We start from the raw sequence: 20,773 nt of genomic DNA on the forward strand, positions 1-20,773 counted from the left end.
TGGATTACAGGGAATGAAAAAGAAAAAAGTAATCTGATAATAGAGCAGCACATGGTCAGGGGCTGGGCCTCAGTCAAAAACTCATTTACAAAGGGTCTATAAAAGTAATAATACAGTAATAAACAGACCAAAAATACACCCATGGTTCGAGACTGAGGAAGCTAGATATTGACAAAGTGGTCATGAGGGAGCCCAGAGGTGAATCAGAGCTGTATTGGCTGCTATGAGCTATGAGCCCAATGACTCTATACCAGAGAAAGGCTGCACATGCGCCTGGCTGCACCTTGCCCCTACAAAGATGGCGGCCGCGCACGTGTCCAGTGAATCGTTGTCCCGAATAAAGATGGCGGCGCTCACTCAGGCCTGCAGCCGCGCTGAGGCAATTCCTCATTTACTGCAAACACGGGACTGGGACGTTCAAATTTGTATTTTCCGACATGCACAATTTGTTTGTAAAACCTCTCCGCTCATGGCAGTACAGTTTTTCTCCGGTTTCCCTGTTTATTTTTTTCCTTACCGTATCCTTTCTCTCCAGAACTTCCCGAGCATTCATTACAGCGACTCTGCGCCGCGCGCGAGGGTGATCACATGGTTTAGTTTAGCTCCGTCCTTCATTCACTTTGATTGGTTGGAGGACCAACATCCCGCCAGGTCATCCAGCTCCGCCCACCGTCCTTTCATTGGTCCGGTGCTGACATCAATCACCCGGAGTCCCTTTGCTGGCGAGAACATGGGCAGTGCGTCCTGCTTTAGCTGATATGTTGGGTAATGTGATGGGAGAGTTTGCTGAGGGTAAGAATTCCCTTTGTGTGAGCTCTGCAGTAGATTTCCTTTATTCATGGAGGGAATTGCCTTCCTACTCATGGCTGCATAGCTATGATTGATGAATCAACGCCATCTGAATCAGTACATAAACACCACTTTTTCACATCATCTGAGATCTTTAGCACATTGTATCACGCTCTTCTTTGGAAACAAAAAAAACATGAAATGGAGCCTCCAGGAATCGGAGCAGGAGTAGGGCATTCATCCCCTCCAGCTTGTTCCCCCATTCTATCAGATCATGGCTTGTCCAACCCAGACCTCAACACCTCTTTTATGCTTGATCCGCAAAGCCCTCAACTGCTCAATATTTCAAAAATCCATCTGCCCCCTTAAAATAATTTGAGATAGAATCATAGATTCCCTACTGTGTGGAAACAGGCCCTTCAGCCCAACACGCCAGAACAACCCTCCAAAGAGTAACCCAACCTTTCGCCTCCCACATTTAACTTTCACAATTGTTTGGGTGAGAAAATTCTACCCATTCACTGAGAGAAAAAATTCTTTACTTTTTCTAAAATGAATGTTCCCTTATGTAATGTCCCCTGGTTTGAGACTTCACTGGTGCTAGAAGATCGAGTCAACATCTCCTCTGTCAAGCTCCTCAGAATCTTGTTTCCATAAGATCACCCCTGCTTATCTATTCTTGATAGGTCAACCCTTTCGTCCTCGAAGCACCAAAGTGAATCTTTTTTGAATGGTTTCCGATGTTGGTTTATCCTTTATTAAATATGGGAGCTAACATTGTATACAACACTGCAAAGGAGGACTCAGCAACAGCCAATGTGGTTAACCAATTCTCAATCCATGCTAATACATTACGCCGGTAACATGAGCTCCTAAATTGTGTAATTAACTTTTACGTAGCACCTCATCATTTGCATTTTTAAAATCCAAATACAGAACATCATTGGATTATTTATCAGCCCTTCTTGTTATCTCCTCAATGAACTGTTGCAAATTTGTCAAATATAGTTTCTCTTTCACAAAACCCAGTCTACCATGTTTAATGATAAGCTTTTCTAAATGTCCTGCAATTTCTTACTTTAATATTCGACTCTGTAGATTCTTTCAGTAGATTTGCTAACTATGATTCCCCTCTCTTAAATCCATGCGGACTCTGTCCAATCCTGTCACTGTTCAGTTAAAAACTTGACTGTACTCCAATATAGTTAGTAAATGTATCTGTATTTCTTTTTAAAAATTGATTACTTATAAATGCTGGACCCATGCAAAATCAATAAATTAGTGACTCTGAATTTGGGTTATAATGTTTTTCTGTTAATTCCTTTACGTACTGTGTTATGCAGACAGCACCAAGTGATCACTCTTAATTGTAAGTATTGTTGAAAATAATATATTTTAAAAATGACATCCCAAAATGCTGCCTCATTATTCAATAGTTTGCAGATAAAATTGAACAGATTTTTGCTGCAATTTGGCCAGACTGCAGGTTACACCAAAGTGGCAACTCTGCTCTCAAATTCTTACTTGACACTGTCCAAGGCGATACTGATGGGACTTCACTTTGCCATTCTTGTTCACCAGCATTATTTCCAGATTTAATCCTGTAATCATCCTAGAGCTTGTAATTTTAGACAACATCTCTTTTAGGTACATATGCAAACATCATACTAAAATGTTGCACTGAATGGTACCAAATCTGAAATTAGTCTCCAATCTGATAGTAACATGCTCTGACCCTTCTACATATGTATTGGCATAAGTCTATGCCAGTTATTTTTCTGAAGCCTGTGATTCCTGATGAAGGGCTTATGCCCGAAACATCAACTCTCCTGCTTCTTGCATGTTGCCTGACTTGCTGTGCTTTTCCAGCATGACACTTTTCGACTCTGATGTCCAGCTTCTTTGGTCGTCACTTTCTCCTTTGAGAAGATTAAACCAAGAATAATTTTTGTTGATCAAAGTGCAATAGGAACCAATTCATGAAATTCAGATATCTCACATTTACCTTAACTATGTGAAGGCTAAGACATTAATAAATTATTGTCAGTAATTGAAACCGTGCTGACAGACTTGTGCAGTATCAGTGCCTCACCTTTAGAGTGTTTCTCGATATCGTGCAGCTGCAGTATTTTGTTTTGCACTCAGCTATATGTTGTTCTCACTTGTTTCTTTGTGAAAGATTACAAAATTAATTTAGATGAATGAACGAATGATTTTTTTAACCAATGTTGGGAGAAAAAAATGTCAGTATTTCAAGTGCTGATAAAGTAAAATAGACTGATAATCAGTAGAAAGGGTTTAAGATGGATATGGAATAAATGCTGGCAAATGGGACAAGATTAATTTTGGACATCTGGTCAGCATGGGCAAGTTGGACTGAAGAGTCTGATTTTGGGTTGTACAACTATGACTTCATTCTCTCAATTATTCAAGAGGTTAAATACTTCGAGGAGGAAAAGGAGAATTTATGCAGAGAATGCACTTGCAATGATGATTGAGGTATATCAAACTCACATTGTTTCATGACCTTTTCCTCTGGGTTCTTCAATGAACAAACTTGTTTTATTATCTGAATAACTATGTATCATGTGATTTGTTTCACACAAAATATTTCGTTAGGATCTAGTGAACTATTAAGAAGTGTTCATGTTTAAAATTTAAGCAGTGTGATTGTTAAGCAAGAAAAGGTTAGCGTTTTACTCCCACTGAATCATTGCTTTATAAAAGGTAACAAGCTTTTTATCTGTTCTGGGCACTGAATATATGGAAGTCAATTCTGAAGGATAAAATCCTCGTCGGTAATGTTCCCACATTTGTGGAGTAATTGCTTCTGGTCACTCTTCAGATGATAGAGGCTCAGAAAGAAATGAGTTGGCCAAAGTTAGCAAAATTATTTGGATGGACTATGCTCATTGGGGAAACTTGCAGGATCTGTAGAAGAAACACGTGTTTCAGAGTGTATGCAATAAACCTGAACATTGTTATTTTTTTCACAGAACGTGGGACCTGACTGGAGCAGCAATGAAGCTCGTATAGTTTTTTTAAAATTTCTCAGCTTGCCAAATTATTGTTGGTAAATGCAGGTGACTTTATCAAAGCACATTTCACACTCCCCAGCCAGGAATTTGGTCCCAATTCTGTCAGTCCATCCATTCCTCTGGATCACAGGCATTTTAAATGTGAGCAATCCATATAACTATTTGAATTGAATACTTCAGTGGTTTCGTCCTCTTGGATTCTTAATTTCAAATTACTCAGTGATTTTTTTGTCCCCCCTGAATTTGCCAAGCACTAGGCAGTTCTGGAATATTCCAAATATTTACAATAGATGCATTCACACTATTCAAGGCAACCTGGCAGATTTGAATACCATGCGGGTAGTCAACAACAATACATAAGTAACTTCATGAATTGCTTACTATACACCAACAACGCAAGCCAAGTATTAGTGAAACCACAGATTATTTTCCATGGATTCTCAAATCTAAACAGTGCATTCCAGATATGCTCACTATCACCACCTGGGAGCAGTCTCCCAAAGTGCTCCCAGAATTTAGAAAGCGCACACACTGCCCTCCAAAGCTAAATCTGCTGTCACAGGCTTCACTCTTATTGTATACAATGACATTTATTGTCCAGTTCTTTAACGTGACAAATGATTTTACAAACAATTTGTAGAAGTGAATGCAAAGTGCTTGACGTTTGGCTCTATGTATCAGGCCGAACTGAACCTTTAGCAAGATGTGGGATCTTTCCCACAAACTTTGTTTAAAAAAGCAAAGATTATGCTCAGATTTAAATGTTCAATCAGGTTTAACAAAATTCCTTCAAAAAAATTGAGTTTGACTTCAGCTCCTTTAAACAGACATGCTCTTGGCCTTCATTTTTGTGACATGTGATCATTCTTTGGTAAAGGTGGCTGTGTGCAACACTGCAGGATGTTGTGCTGAAGTGCCTCATTGGGTGGATGAGCTTTATTACTGGTGTAACTCGGCTAATTTTGAGATGGAATGTTACTCTGAGTTAAATCTTGTTTTTAAACTGAGACGTGCTTGTGTAACTCAAGTGTGGAAACTATGCTCATGTTTGCAATGAACCTTTGACTTTTGGAGATTAGTATTTTTCCGATCTGTTTTGTAAATAAAGTTCACTACAGAAAGCACAGTGCTGGAGAACCGCAGGTCCAGCAGCATCTCTGAGGGGAATTAAACATTGTAAGTTCCAAGTCCAGTGACCTTTTGTCCGTTCAGACGAAGAGTCAGTGAACTGTAAATGGAACATTTTTTTCTCCTCACCGATGCCCTTAGAACTGCTGAGTTTCTCCAGCACTTTGTTTCTGGGTTTCAGATCTCCAGCACCTGCAGTTTATTGTTTTGTTATTGATCCTATGATTTGACGTGGGGAGCGAGAGGCAGCAACTGTGATCAACGAGGATAAAACTCCCCAACCACGGAAAACAAACCTGTTCTTTATACTTTGCAAAACACGACTGTAAATAAGAAATGCAATTAAGGTAAGTGCAAGGTGGCATACCACCTGCCTTGTCTCAAACTTGTTACTCACCTTTGAGGACTAATCTGTCAGAATTCTGTTTGCTCGCTTCCTTTGAGATCACAGTCCACAAATGTCCCAGTTCCTGGGCCAGGCCCGGTTACCACATTGCAGTGGGGTGGGGAGCTTTGTGTCAGCCTGAAGTTTTTGTTAAGAGCAACATTGCAGGTTGAAGTTGACGGTTTTGAATAGTATTGAGTCATCAAACTTGGAGGAAATCCTTCCGAATGTATTGATTAACTGGATTGAGCCTGTCTACATGCAGCCCTGTTAGTAGTGCTGTAATGTTCTAAGTTAAGAATCACACAACATCAGGTCATAGTCCATCAGGTTTAATTGGAAGCACACTACCTTTCGGAGCGCCGCTCGTTCGTCAGGTGATTGTGGAAGGCACGATTCTAAGGCACAGAATTCATAGCAAAAATTTATATTGTGATGCAACTGAAATTATGCATTAAAAAAAATCACAAAACCTGTTTTTAAAAGTTGCATTCCTGACAGTGGCCCACCCAATCACTCACTGTATTAATCACTGCACAGTCTCAACAAAGGAAGGAAACTAGATGGACCACATTACATCTACCAATGCACTGGAAAGTACAACCTCAAAGTCAGTCCTCTTGACACTGCAACATCTGCCTCACTGTGGGCCAAAAACAGCAGCAGAACTGTACTCCAGCCCAATCTGAAATCTCATGGCCTGTTATATCCCCCACTCAATCAATAACATCAAGCCAGGGGATTAGCCCAGGTTCAATGGAGGATACAGGACGACATGCCAGCAGCAGTACCAGTACATAAAATTGAGGTGCCAACCTGGTGCAGCTACCAAACCTGCACGCCAAACAGTGCAAGCAACACCAAATAGAACTATGTGATCCTACAACCACTGGATCAGATCTGAGCTCTGCATTTCTGCCACACCTAGTCATGCTTGGTGATGGACAATTAAACAACTCACTGCAGGAAGCATCACAGATATCCCCATCCCTACAGACAGAAGGGTCTCAATCATCCATGTAACAGATACGACAACAGCATTTGCAGCAATCTTCAGCCAGCAGTGCCAAGTGAATGAGCTTCCCCATTGGTCCCTGACACAGATGTGAATTGTTTTAGTTGAAAACTCATTTCAAATCAGATCAAGAAATGGACAAATAGTGTAAAGGCTCTGGGCCCTGCCAACATTGTCGCAATAAGACTGATGGCTGTGCTCCAGAACTTGCTGCCCACCAAGACAAGTACTGCTCTAGCACTGGCATAATATTCTCCATCTTTGGCCTTTTGTCAAAAGTTCTCAATAATGTTTTTGTGAAATTAAAAACATACTGATTTTTACCGGTATCTTCTACTCTTCACTATCGCTGAGTGAATAATCTGTTCTGTCTCTTAACCTACCACTTTGTGGGAACACCTTCACCACACAAACTGCAGCAGTACAAGAAGTCAAATATTACCCTCTCCACAGGCACCAGGGCTTTGGCATTGATCACTGGTACCTGTGGAAGGAGAAATACACACGATTTTTCAGGGAGTGAAATATGAATTATAGAGAACGAAAATGGTGCAGAATTTGGCTGTTAGAAATAGAAGGAAAATTTACTCGCTTATTGGAAAAAAAGAATTCTTGACTATCAAAGATATTGTGGGGAAAAAAAACCTGATAATGAGAAGCATATGGTCACGAGTTGGGCAGCAGTAGACAATTCATTTACAAAAGGGTCTGTGAACATAATAGTAAAATACTAAACAGAGCAAAAATACACACGAGACACTGAGGAAGCAAGATAATGAACAAATGGACATCAAGGAGACCAGAAGAGAATCAGAACAGTGTTCACTTTTATGATATCACGGTCAGAGATGACTAGCACTGAAACAGACTCTTTGGTCCAACCGTCTCTGCCAACCAGATATTCTAACCTAATCTATTCCCATTTGCCAGCATTTGGCCAACATCCCTCTGAACCCTTCCTATTCAAATGCTTTTTAAGTGTTCCAATTTTAGTTGCCCTTTAGGCTCCTTTTGAATCTTCCTCTCTTAACCTAAACCTACATCCTCTAGTTCTGGGCTCCACGAACCCAAGGTAAACACCTCGTCTATTTATGCTATCCATGCACCTCATGATTTTATAAAGCTCTATAACATCACACCTCAGCCTATGACACTCCAGGGAAAATGGACCCAGCCTATTATGTCTCTCCCTGCGACTCAAATCCTCCAACTCGCAACATCCTTGAAAATCTATTCTCAAACCTTCCATGTTTCAGTTCCTCCTTCTGATAGGAGGGAGACTAGAATTGTAAACAATATTTCAGAAGTGGCCTAACCAACGTCCTGTTCAGCTCCGTTACTCAATGCTGTGACCAATAAAGGAAAGCATACTAAACAACTTCTTCACTATTCTATCTACTTTCAAGGATCTATGAACCTGCACTCCAAGGTCTATTTGTTCAGCAAGAATCTCCAAGACCTTACAATTCAGTATGTGTCTTGCTCTGATTTGCTTTTCTAAGATGCATCACCTCACATTTATCTAAATAAAACCCTATCTGCCACTCCTCAGCCCATTGACCAATCTGATCAATATCCCATTGTACTCCGAGATATCCTTCTTCACTGTCCACAATACCTCCAATTTTGGTGTCATCTGCAAACTTACTATCTGTACCCGCCTCTCTTCACATCAAAATTTTTTAAATGAATGACGAGTCATATCCAGAATAAAAAGCATCCATTTCCCTGGGTTTGAATGTGCTCTGTGTAAATCCTGCCCTATGACTCTCTATCAGGGAGAGCTGCACATACACCCCTCTCAACCTTGCCCCCTACAAAGCTGGCGGCCGCGCGCGTGTCCAGTGAGTCGTTGCCCCGAATAAAGATGGCGGTGCTCAGTCTGGCGGGATTGCTCGATGAGGCATTTTCCCCTTTGCTGCAAAAATGGGACTCTAAGTTTCAAATTTGTGTTTTCCGATGTGCACCAAATGTATGTAAAACCTCTCAGCCCATACCAACACCGTTATCCTCCCGCTTCCTGCTGTTTATTTCTTTCCGGACCGACAGCTCTCCAGCCACATGTCCTGAACATGCGCGCCAACGGCGTGGATAATCACGTGGTATAGTCTAGTCCCACCCCTCATTTACTCTGATTGGTTGGAGGACCAGGTCTTCCAGCTCTGCCCCTGTCTTTCCATTGGTCCGCTGCTGACATCAATCACCCGGGGGCCCATTGTTGTTTGGAGCATGCGCACTGATTTCTGCTGCTGTTCATAACTTACGAGAGGGACAATGTTAAAAATCACACAACCACCTGAATAAAAAGCAGCAAAGTTAGTGCTTCCAAATAAACCTGTTGGACTCTAAAGTGGTGTTCACTAAATTATAATTTTGTCCATCCTAATCCAAAACCAGCACCTGCAAGTCACGAGTGAGGGAGGAATGCATAATATAAGAACAAAAGAACTAGGAACAGAAGAAGGCCGTCCTGCCCTTCGAGCCTTCTCTGCTATTCAACAAGATCATTTCGTGAACGCAGAACCATTTACCCGCGTTCTCACCACATCCCTTAATTGATTATTTCATTTTTAATAAAAATCTACCTTAGCTTTAAAAACGTTTATTGAACTAGCATCAACTACTTTCCTGTGCAGTTAATTCCAGAATGGTTAAGAAGTTCCTTCTCAATTCAGTGCTAAATTTGCTGCCTCTAATCTTGAGATGATGCCATGTTGTCCTCGCTTCATCTGCCAGTGGAAACATCCTCACTACTTTTGTTTTATCCATTCCATACATTATTTTATGTGTTTCCATTCTTCTGAATTACAATGAATATAATCCTGTGGGATATAGGTGAAACAGTGTTTTACTGTCCTCCTGCGAACATTGAACAGCGAAATTGAGTACTAACTTCAGTGTATAATTGTGGGATATAGGTAAATAATTACTAACTTTAGTATATAATTGTGGATAATTGAGTAACTTTAGTGCATAATTATTCTTGCAAATAATTTCTTCCATCATGATAGTTTAAATAATTTACAATTTCAGCAAAAGAGCTGAGATAGCTGAAGCGCATAAACTAGGCAAGAAAAGACACATTGTTAAAATGTATTTTCAGGAATGGAATGTACCTATGAACAATAGAAGATGTTACAAGCAAACAGATAAAGTGAAAAGAACATCAAGATCGAGGTTTAGCAAAATCTCCCTTATGTCAGCACTTACAGAGGGGAGGGTCGCCAGCTTGGATAAGGGGGAAGTAATAATGGCAGAGCGCACCTGGGTAGTGGCAGAACGCAATAAGGGAGATTGATAGGTATGAAGACCTATGAGGTAAACGGGGAATACCGAAAATTAAAACTGTATACATTGTAAAGCAATCCCTGAATGTGTGTGCCCACTGGTCACCCCTTCTTGCAAGAAGGTTCCAATAAAATTCGCTGGTTCAGATTTTGACTAGGACTGAAATTTATTATACTGTGAGTTTTATTTCTCACAATCCCAATCTACTCAATCTCTGTTAAGCCAACCCTCTCAACTCCAGAATCAACCTAGTTTACCTCCTCTGCACGCCCTCTAGAGCCTGTACATCCTCCCTCACGTAAGGAGATAAAAACTGCATGCAGTACTCCAGGTGTGACCTCATCCAACACAGCTGGAACATAATCTTTACATTTAAACACAATCCCTACAGCAATGAAGGACAAAATTCCATTTGCCTTCTGAATGGATCGTTGTACGTGGTGACCAACCCTCATGCAGAAGGATACCCTGGTGCCTCTGCATAGCAAATGGTGCAACTATTTAAAAGTCAAGTAATAATCTCCTTTGTAATGTTACTCCAAACAAACAGTATGACTTTACATTTATGAACATTGTATTCCATTTGCCAGACCATTGCCCACTCACTCAATGTATCTATGTTCCTCTACAAAGTTTCACAGTCCTCCGCACACTTTGTTCTGCTACTCATCTTAGTCTCATATGCAAAATTTGACACCCTACATGTGGTCCTCAACTCCAAATTATCTGTATCAATTGTAAATATTTGCAGTCCCAACACTGATCCCAGAAGCACACAACTAGTCACTGATTGCCAGCCAGAATAATACTCATTTATCCCCACACTTTGCTTTCTTTTATTCAACCAATCTTCTATCCATGCTAATACTCTACACCTAACACCATGCACCTTTATATCATGCAACAGCCTCTTGCACAGCACCTTGTTGAAGATCTTTTGGAAATCCAGGTACTCCACATCCATTGGGTCCCCGTTGTCCACCTTGCTCGTAATGTCTTCACAGAATTCTGAAATATTTGTCAAACATGACCTGCCCTTCATGAACCCATGCTGTGTCCGTCCAATGGGACAATTTCTATCGAGATTCCCTGCTATTTCTTCCTTGATAATAGACCCAAGCATCTTTCCCTCTACAGAGAATAAGCTAACTGGTGTATAATTTCCCCATCTTCTGTCCACTTCCTTTTTAAAATAGTGTCATCACTTTTGCTGCTTTCCAATCTGCTGGGACTGCCACAGAGTCCAGTGAATTTTGGAAAATTATTGCCAGTGCATTTGTTATTTCTCCTGCCATCTCCTTTTGTACCCTGGGATGCATTCCATCAGGGTCAGGAGACTTTTCTATCATTAGAACAATTACCTCCAACAGTCAACACTAGCTGTTCCATAATAATGATAATTTCCAAATCCACACCTACCGTTGTCTCTTTGTTAATTACTGGCAAGATATTAGTGTCCTCCATTGTGATATTCCATAACTAAATGCTTCTTCTCATTTTCCAAGGGACCAACATTTACTTTAGCCATTCTTTTCTCAAAATTATTTATTTATTTATTATTTATATGAAATTTTGCTCTCTGTCTTTATAGTCGGTGCTAGTTTATTTTTCTCCTGTTCTATCTTACTATTTTTTATAGCTCTGTTGTGGCTTTCTGTTGACCTTTAAAGTTTTCCCAGTTCAAGTTTCAGTCTGTTTTCTGCCACTTTGTATGCCTTCTCTTTCAATTTGATCGCTTCCCTTAGATACTCATCGCAGAGTATGCCTTTTCTCACAGTCCTTCCTTTTCACTGGAATATACCTTTACTGAGCACTTTGTAACATGTCTTTGAAAATCTGCTGCTGGTCAGCAATAGTCCCACCATAAAATCATTGTTTTCAGTCTACTTTATCCAGGTTCTCCCTCATTCTATTGCAGTTCCAGTGTTCAAGCACAGGACCCAGGCCTATTAGATTTTACCTTCACACTTGCCATATCTATTCTAAATTCAACCATACAGAGATCACGTCTTCCAAGAGGTTCCCTAACTCTGAAGTCATTAATCATTCCTGTCTCATTGCACAGGGGCCAGATCTTGGACAGCCTGCTCCCTTGTCAGTTCCATTTCATACTGTTCAACGAAACTATCACGGATACAGTTAACAAACTCAAGGCTACCCTGACTGAGCTGGTTCAACCAATCGACATGTTGATTAAAATCACCCATGATAATAGCCGTACCATTTTTACAGGCATTAGTTATTTCTTTGTTTATTGCCCATCACAATGTGATGTTATTATTTGGTGGCCTACACACTGCACCTATCAGTGACTTTCTTGTTATAATTTTGAATGCATCATTCCTGTTTCTCCTAATGTACGGCAATAACAAAAACTACTTGCTTTGCATGGAATCTTTCACAATGGCAAATCTCCTAAGGTGCTTCATAGATGATCAAAACATTGATTAAAGAGAATGATTTTAAAATACATCTTAAAAGGAGGATAGAGAAGGTTAGGGAGGGTTTTCCACAGACTTCTGGCCTTGACAGCTCCAATTGTGGAGTGATGCAGGTGGGGTGGATTGGAAAGGGAATGTGCAAAAGGAAAATGGAGGAGCGCAGGCAGTGCAGATGGTCTTAAGGACAGAGGAGGTGCCAGACTGAGTCTGTCTGTCAGAGAGTATGGCTGCCTCATGGAGTTTGAAGCTCTGCAATGGGTCCATGCATGTCATGTTAGTCAAAGATAGTATAACAGCGGCTGAGAGAACTTTTGATGAGGACTCATCTACTGAGGTAGTGTGGGCTGAGGTTAAAAACAGGAGAGGAGAGGTCACACTGCTTGGAGTTTTTTTATAGGCCTCCGCAGAGTTCCAGAGAGGATTAGCAAAATTATTCTGGGTAGGAGTGAAAGTAACAGGGTGGTCATTATGGGGGCTATAACTTTCCCAACATTAACTAGAAATGCTATAACTTTAGTATGTTTGATGGATCAGTTTTTGTCCAATGTGTACAGGAGGGTTTCCTGACACAGTATGTCGAAGGGCCGACAAGAGATGAGGCCACATTGGATCTGGTCCTTGGTAATGAACCAGACTAGGAGTTTGATTTAGTTGTAGGTAAGCATTTTGGAGAGAGTGATCATAATTCAATTACATTTAGTTTAGCATTGGAAAGGGATAGGTACATGCCACAGGTAAAGATTTATCAATGGGACTGGGGCTGGGGCAATTATAATGCGATTCAACAAGAATTAGGATGCAAAATGCAGGGGATGCAGACTATTGAAATGTGGAGCTGGTTTAAGGAACAGATATTGCGTGTCCTTGATAGGTATGTCCCTGTAAGGCAGGGAGGAAGTGATCAGGTAAGGAAACTGTGGCTTACTGCAGAAATTGCATCTCTTGTTAAGAAGATGTAGGAGCTTATGTGTTGATGAGGCAAGATGGTACAGATGGGGTGATGGAGAAGTACATATCAGCTAGGAAGGATTTAAAGAGAGAGTTAAGAAGAGCAAAGAGAGGACACTAGCACTCTTCAGCAAAATAGAATAAAGGAGAACCCTAACGCATTCTATAGGGATGTGAGGATTAAAGGGATAGGGTAGGAATAGGACCAATCAAACACAGAAGTGGGAAGTTGAGTGTGGACCCTGTGGAGATCGGAGAGGTGATAAACGAACATTTCTCATCAGTTTTCACTCAGGAAAAAGGAGAATATTGTAGAGGAGAAGAACGAGGTAAGAGATGTTAGACTAGAAAGGATCGAGGTTAGTTATGAACAGATGTTATCAATTCTAGGAGTGAAAGTAGACAAGTCCCCTGGGCTGGATGGGATTTATCCGAGGATTCTCTGGGAAGCTAGGGAGGAGACAGCTGAGCCTTTGGCTTTGATACTTAAGTCGTCATTGTCTACAGGTTTGGTACCAGATGACTGGAGGATTGCAAATGTTGTGCCCTTGTTCAAGAAGGGTAGTAGAGATGACCCAGGTAATTTTAGACCAATGAGCATTACTTCTGTTGTCGGAAAGATATTGGAAATGATTATAACGGATAAGATTTATAATCATCTAGCAAACAACAATTTGATTTCAGATAGTCAACATGGTTTCATCAAGGGCAGGTCGTGACTCACAATCCTCTGAGTTTTTTGAGAAGGTGAACAAGCATGTAGATGATGGTCAGGCATTTGACATGGTATACATGGACTTCAGTAAAGTCTTTGATAAGGTTCCACATGGTAGGCTGTTGGAGAAAATGCAGAGACATGGAGTTGAGGGTGATTTAGCAGTTTGGATTAGAAACTGGCTTTCTGAGAGAAGGCAGCGAATGGAGGTTAATGGAAAATATTCAGCCTGGAGTCCGGTTATTAGTGGTGTGCCACAAGGATCTGTTTTGGGACTACTGCTGTTTCTCATTTTTATAAATGTGAGGTGATGCACTTTGGGAAGAATAATAGGAAGGCAGGGTACTAGGTCAATGGAAAGATTCTTGGTTGTGTGGATGTGCAGAGGGATGTTGGGGGTCCATGTACATAGATGCCTGAAAGTTGCCACCCAGTTGGATAGTGCTGTTCAGACGGCATACGGTGTGTGAGGTTTCATTCGTAGAGGGATTGAATTCCTGAGCCACAATATCATGCTGCACCTATACAAACGCTGGTGCGGCCATACTTGGAATATTGTGTGCAGTTCTGGTGCCCATATTTCGGGAAGAATGTGGAACCATTGGAAAAAGTGCAGGGGAGATTTACGAGGTTGTTCCCTTGTCTGGAGGGAAGGTCTTATGAGGAAAAGTTGAGACTTGAACCTGTTCTCATTGGCAAGAAGGCCAAGAGAGGATTTGATAGAGACATACAAGATGATCAGAGGCTGAGATATGGTAGATAGTGCAGGTCTTTTTCAAGGATGATGACATCATTGCGTATTAGGGCACAGAACTACAAATTGAGGAGTGATAGATTTAAGACCAATATCAGAGGCAGGTTATTTATTCAGAGTGGTTAGGGCATGGAATGCACTACCTGCTAATGTAGTTAACTCAGCCACATTATGGAGATTAAAACAATCCTTTAGATAAGCACATGTGTGATTTTGGGATAGTGTAGGGGGTTGCCCTGAGAATAGTTCACAGGTTGGCGCAACATCAAGGACCAAAGGGCCTGTTCTGCGCTGTATTGTTCTATGACTATAGTGATACAAGAGATTTCTGATGTCTTAAACAGAATGACAAATCTTGTATTGTGGGCTTACGAAATGTCACTGATATCTACCAAACATGTACGAGGTAGAATCAGGGCAATAATAAGATGCTGCAACAGGAGGGGAACAGGTAACTCCATACAAAACCCTACTCCTTCTCAATTCTTATCACCTCCAAAACTGAACGCCTTTCAGAAAAGCACCTCTATCTTCCACCACAACACTTTGCCACACAATTGTGGTATTTGGCTGTGCATAGAAGCAGTGTAACAGTCTGAACTGGGACCCACTGGGGCCCTGAAACACTTGGTAAAGACTAAAATCATCTGAGCATTGAGAGTCCCACCATATTGCATGGGTTTTGTTATTGTTTTAGTGCTGTTCCGGACTTCCCTTGTTTTTCCTAATGAACCTGTTCAAAGATGTTATTACAAACCTGCACAAGTTGTGAATTAATCTCTGGCCTCTCGGTCCAAGATTCAGTATATTTTCACCGCATCAGAAGGCATCGACTCGAACTTCCCTTGTCCCTTCATATTTCTTTTGCTTGGCCAGTTGAATCAACTCTGCAATTAGGAGGAAGGGGCGGAACTAGAGGACCGAGCAGCGGCCGGTCTTCCAACCAGAGTGAGTGAGGAGCGGGGCCAAAGCATTCTCGGCGAGTGAACCCTTCAGGATTGGTCAGAAAGGAAAGTGTTTTGCACGATTGATCGTTCTCACTACATGGTACAGCGTTAAACCTCTCTCATAAATCTATGTGACATTTTAAGAAATAGTTGATGTAAATCTGATAACATACATATTTCCAATCGATTTACACAACTCGAGTAAGAAACTTATTTTCAAATTGCCAGAACGATTGGTAATTTATATACCTGGCCGGTATGGTTGAATTGAAACAAACAATTTATTGGCAAGCTAGACATGTCTATGACTGTAAGTCGACAGAGCAATTGTTAATGACTAATATTTCACCCATGATGCTGTGCAGATAGGAATATTATATATCAACTCACCGATAACCTCAGACGCACGCGCAGTTTGGTTTCTATGCAGAGCATGCGCAGTGTCACATTCGTCATGACAGAGCGAGACATGGAGCTGCTTTCTCCGGCAGCGGCTGCGATCAGCTTCAGAGATGGGCGCTCAGAGCCGGTGTGTGGGAGCCTCGCTGGGAGAAAGGAGCGGAGAGATTTCACAGGTCCTGGATACAGGTTAAAAATAACTCGAAAAAGACCTTCCAGGCCCGGGTAAGGAGGCGGCGGTCTCTGATCAGGGAAGCGGCCCAGGGTCACGGCCGCCATTTGTTTGAGGGAAGAGGGAGCGCTCCGGGCCGCCATCTTGAGAAGGTCAAGGTGCAGGAGGGCGGGGCTCTCGGGGTCTGTAGAACAACCAGAGGAAAGTGAAGACCCATTGTTACTGATTAATCCCACGGACACAGCGTCACTGGGCGGTCCCGCAGGAATATCCTCTCTCAGTCCTGCTGGGATGGTTCACCCAGTCAGAACCAGCAGCTCTCCTCCTCTCTCAGCTCCCCTTCTGTCCTTCCTGCAGCATCTGTCCCCTGGGACATTGAGCTGCCTGTCCTGTCCCTCCCTCAGCTGTTGTTTCTGTAATACCTGTGATATCCCAGTCCCACCTTAGATTACTTCACTAAGACAGGAATGCACCCGATGGGTTTTTCTTAACATCAGCAATTGTTTAATACTCATTTACAGGTTTTTAATTACATCGTTTTTGAAGCATTTACTTCACATTCAATCATTTGCAATGGTGGGATTTGAACCTGTGTCCAGAGAACACTTGCTGAGTTTCTGGATAAATTGTCACACAATAATGCCACTAGGCCATCACTTCGTCTGCTCACAGTTTGTGTATCCCAGTGCAACATGAATCAAAACCCTTTCTTCCTGCACAATTGTTTGACCCGGCACTTTGGTGATGTGACTCAGTACCTCTCCATGTGGTATCCCTCACTGTGTGGGTCTAATTGCTGCCTCTGTCACTGTCTCTCACCTTTGAAGCTACTCCAGATCATGAGCCAACAGAATTCTCCACTCCAGAGAGATGAGGCAGCACAGGTCAGGAATGGAGACTGGGATTTTCCAGATCTCTGTGGGCTCAGTGCCATTCTATATATGTAACCCTCAAAGCATTAGTCTAATTTCCCATTCTGCCTATTTCTGTGTCTTCTACAGGTACTCATGGAGTTCCTGACTCAATAGGCTTGCCAACTGCTGGCTGGGACGATGGTTGGTCAGCCAGAAAGACAAAGTCAGGGAGGTCGGGAGTCTTCAATAAATCCTGCTGCCAGGTAAGATCATTCCAGTGCACAGAGCAGAAAGTAATAAGGGGGATCCAAACATCAGCTAACAAGACATGACATAGAGAAAGTGCTGGAGGGGGAGCACAGTACAGACACACCCCAGGCTCAATCACCACGCCTGCTGCAAGTTTTGTTGTAATGAGACAGAATCAGGAGTTCTCAGTTATCAGTCCAGACCTGTGCTTTCTTAGGGAGCATCAGAACAACTGAGGGGAAAGCAGGCCTCCCACGAGAGGGTGGTAATGCTGCCTGGGATCTTTCTGTTCCCTATTCCCTCTCCAACACTGTATCTATGGCTTGTATTGAGGACCAGTGTCTTCAATCATTCTAACTCCTATAACAGTTCCTAACTCTGTCATCTCCTCCCCTCTCACCAATTATTTCACATATTTGAAACCTCCAGTCCAGATGACCATCCTTATCGCTGTAACTTGCTTCAGTCTCTACAACATGCCTTGTCTCGATAGTCTCCTCCTCCAATAACTGGAGACATAGGGTCTGTTTCTGTGCAGCATGACTCTTCGGCCAAGTTTCCCTAAATGGAATGAGTCGCGTTTGCCTGTGTTTGGCTCATATCCCTTCAAACCTTCTCCTCTCCACGTACCTGCCCGAGTGTCTTTTCCATGTTGTAATTGTACTTGTTTTTACCATTTCCTCTGGCGGCCCGTTCCATCTATGCACCATCCTCTGTGGATAATGTTGCCGCTCAGCTCCCTCTTTAAATTCTTGCTCTCTCACCTCACGTTTATGCCTCTAGCTTTGGACTCACCTACCCTTGGCAATTCACCTTACTTAGACCCTACATGGTTTCATAAACTTTTATAAGGTCATCCCGTGGCCTCCTCTGCCCAGGAGAAATATAGACGACAATGTTACCAATATCTCCAACTCATGTACTGAATGCTCTGACCAATGAAGACAAGTGTGCCAATTGCCGCTTTCAACCCCCTGTCGCCCTGTGATGCCAGTCCAAGGAACAATGTAACTGCACCCCTTGGTCTCTCTCTTTTCTACAACACTGTCCAGGGCCCAACCATTACCCATGTTAGTCCTCCCTGGTTTGTTTTGACTAAATCCAACATCTGAATTAAACTCCATTTTTCATTCCTTGGCCCAGTTGATTAACATCCCCTTCGATAACTATATTCCCTGCCCACTCTTCCACTAATCTTGGTATCCACAAACATACTAACAGGGACTCCTATATTTTCACTCAGATTGTTTATGTAAATGGTGCACAACAGTGGTCCCAGCACCAATCCTTACAGCACACTGCTGGTCAGAGGCCTCCAGTCTGAACAACAACCCTCTCCCACCAACCTCTGTCTCCCACTGTCATCCCATTTTGTATCCAGTTGGCAAGCTCTCCCTGATCCTTTGTTATCTACCGTTACTAACCAATGTATCATGGGTTTGCGGAAGCCAGAAACAACGTCTGTTGCTCTGTCTTTGTCTATCTTTTTGGTAACATCTTGAGCAAACTCCAGTCAAGTTTGTGAGACATGTTTTCCCATGCACAAAGCTATGCTGGCCCTCCGTAATCAGGTTTTATCTTTACAAATGCATGTAAGGCCTACCTCTCAGAATGACCTCCAACAACTGACCCACCATGATGTCTCGCTCATCAGTCTGTAGTTCCCTGGCTTTCTCTTGCAGCCTTTCTTAATTGATGACACAACATTATAATCATAGTCAGAGTCATACCGCACTGTTTGGTTAACGCTAAACATACTCTAAAACGGATCTCATCCCACCTGCCTGTTCTGGGATCATGTCCCTTCAAACCTTTCCTATTCCTGTACTAATCCAAATGTCTTTTGAACATTGTAATTGTCCCCATGTTCACCCCTTCCTTGGGAAGTTCATTTCATACACAACCCACCCTCTGTGTAACAATGTGCCTCTCATGTCTTTTTTTTATATGTCTCTCCTCTAAACTTAAAAATGTAGTGCCTTGTCTTGAGACTCCCCTGTCCATGGGAAAAGACAACTCCCATTAACTCTATCTATCCTCCTCATGATTTTATAAACTTCTATGAGGTCATCTGTCAATATTCAGGTTTCAGTGAAAAATACCAACCTATTCAGCCTTTCTTTATACTGAAGCCTTTTGTACCCAGCCACATTCCAGTAAATCTCCTCCCAACCCTTTCCAGCTTAATAATATCCTTCCTATAACTGGGCGACTAGAAATGGACACAGTATTCCAGAAGAGGACTCACCAATGGCCTGTATAATCTCAATATGACTTCCCAACTCCTATATCCAAAGGACTGAGCAATGAAAGCAAGTGAGGCAAGCACCTTTTTTTTAAACTATCCTGTCTCTCCATGTTGCAAACTTCAAAGAATTCTGTAGCTGAACCCTGAGGTCCCTCTGTTCTACAACACTACCGAAGGTCTTGCCATTAATTGTATAAGTCCTGCCCGTGTTTGTTGTACAAAATGCATTACCTCGCATTTATTCAGATTGAACTCCATCTACAGTTTCTCAGCCATTCACACATTTCATCAGGATCCCTTTGTAATCTCAGAAAACCTTCTTCACTGTCCACAATGCCACCCTCCAGTCTAACAGCCGATCACACATAGCACTCTATGGTACAAATATCTATGCTAGGGGCCCTACAATTTCTTCACCAGCTTCCCACAATGTCCTGAGATACATTTGATCAGGTCCTGGAGATTTATCTACCTTTGTGTTTTAAAACCTCCAGCACCTCCTTTTCTATAATGTGGACTCATTTCAAGACATTGAGTCATAGAGATGTACAGCACGGAAACAGGCCCTTCGGACCAACTCCTGCATGGCGTTTCTAGTCACATTTGCCACAATTTTGCCAATATCCCTCTGAACCCTTGCTATTCATACACCCATCCACATGCCTTTTAAATGTATTTCTATCAGCATCCACTATTTGCTCTGGCAGCTTATTCCATCCACTCTGCGGGAGCCAGTTGTCCCTTAGATCCCTTTTAAAAGTTTCCCTCGCCTGGGGAAATAACCTTGTTTATTGACCCTGTCGATGACCATCATGATTTTAAACTCCTTGTATCGGTTAACTCCTCAGCTTCCCATGTTCAACTGAAAACAGCCCCAGCCTATTCAGGCTTTTCCCTGAAGCGTAAACCCTCCAACCCTTGCAACATCTTTGGTCATTTCTTCTGAACCCTTTCATGTTCCACGACATCCTCCCGATGACATTGAGACCAGAATTGCACACGGTATTCCAATAGTGGTCAGGCCAAACACTGTTTTGTTCCCTGAGTGCCCCAGTCTTTATCCACAGTAAGTTCCAAAGTGAAATATTTGTTTTGGATCTTGTAGTTTCACACATTGTTGGCTTCATTGATCATTAAGGATACCGGGTTTGTCCCGAGCTCCTCTTTTGCTCTTCATACACTTGTAGAGTCTCTTTGGATTCTCCTTAACTTTCTCTGCCAAATCTATCTCGTGTCCCCTTTTTACGTTCCTGATTTCCATCCTAAGTGTATTTCTACAGTCCCGATGCTCCTGAAGGGATCCCCTTGAGTCAGCCAGTTATATCTGACATGTGACCCCTTTTTTCTTGACCACAGCCTCGAAACTCAGCCAGTGTTCCCTAATTCAGTCAGCATTGAGCTGC

This window comes from Chiloscyllium plagiosum, unplaced genomic scaffold (genome assembly GCF_037043375.1).
Source record: "Chiloscyllium plagiosum isolate Xiang-an unplaced genomic scaffold, Cpla_swu_hap1 HiC_scaffold_14, whole genome shotgun sequence".
NCBI lineage: Eukaryota > Metazoa > Chordata > Chondrichthyes > Orectolobiformes > Hemiscylliidae > Chiloscyllium > Chiloscyllium plagiosum.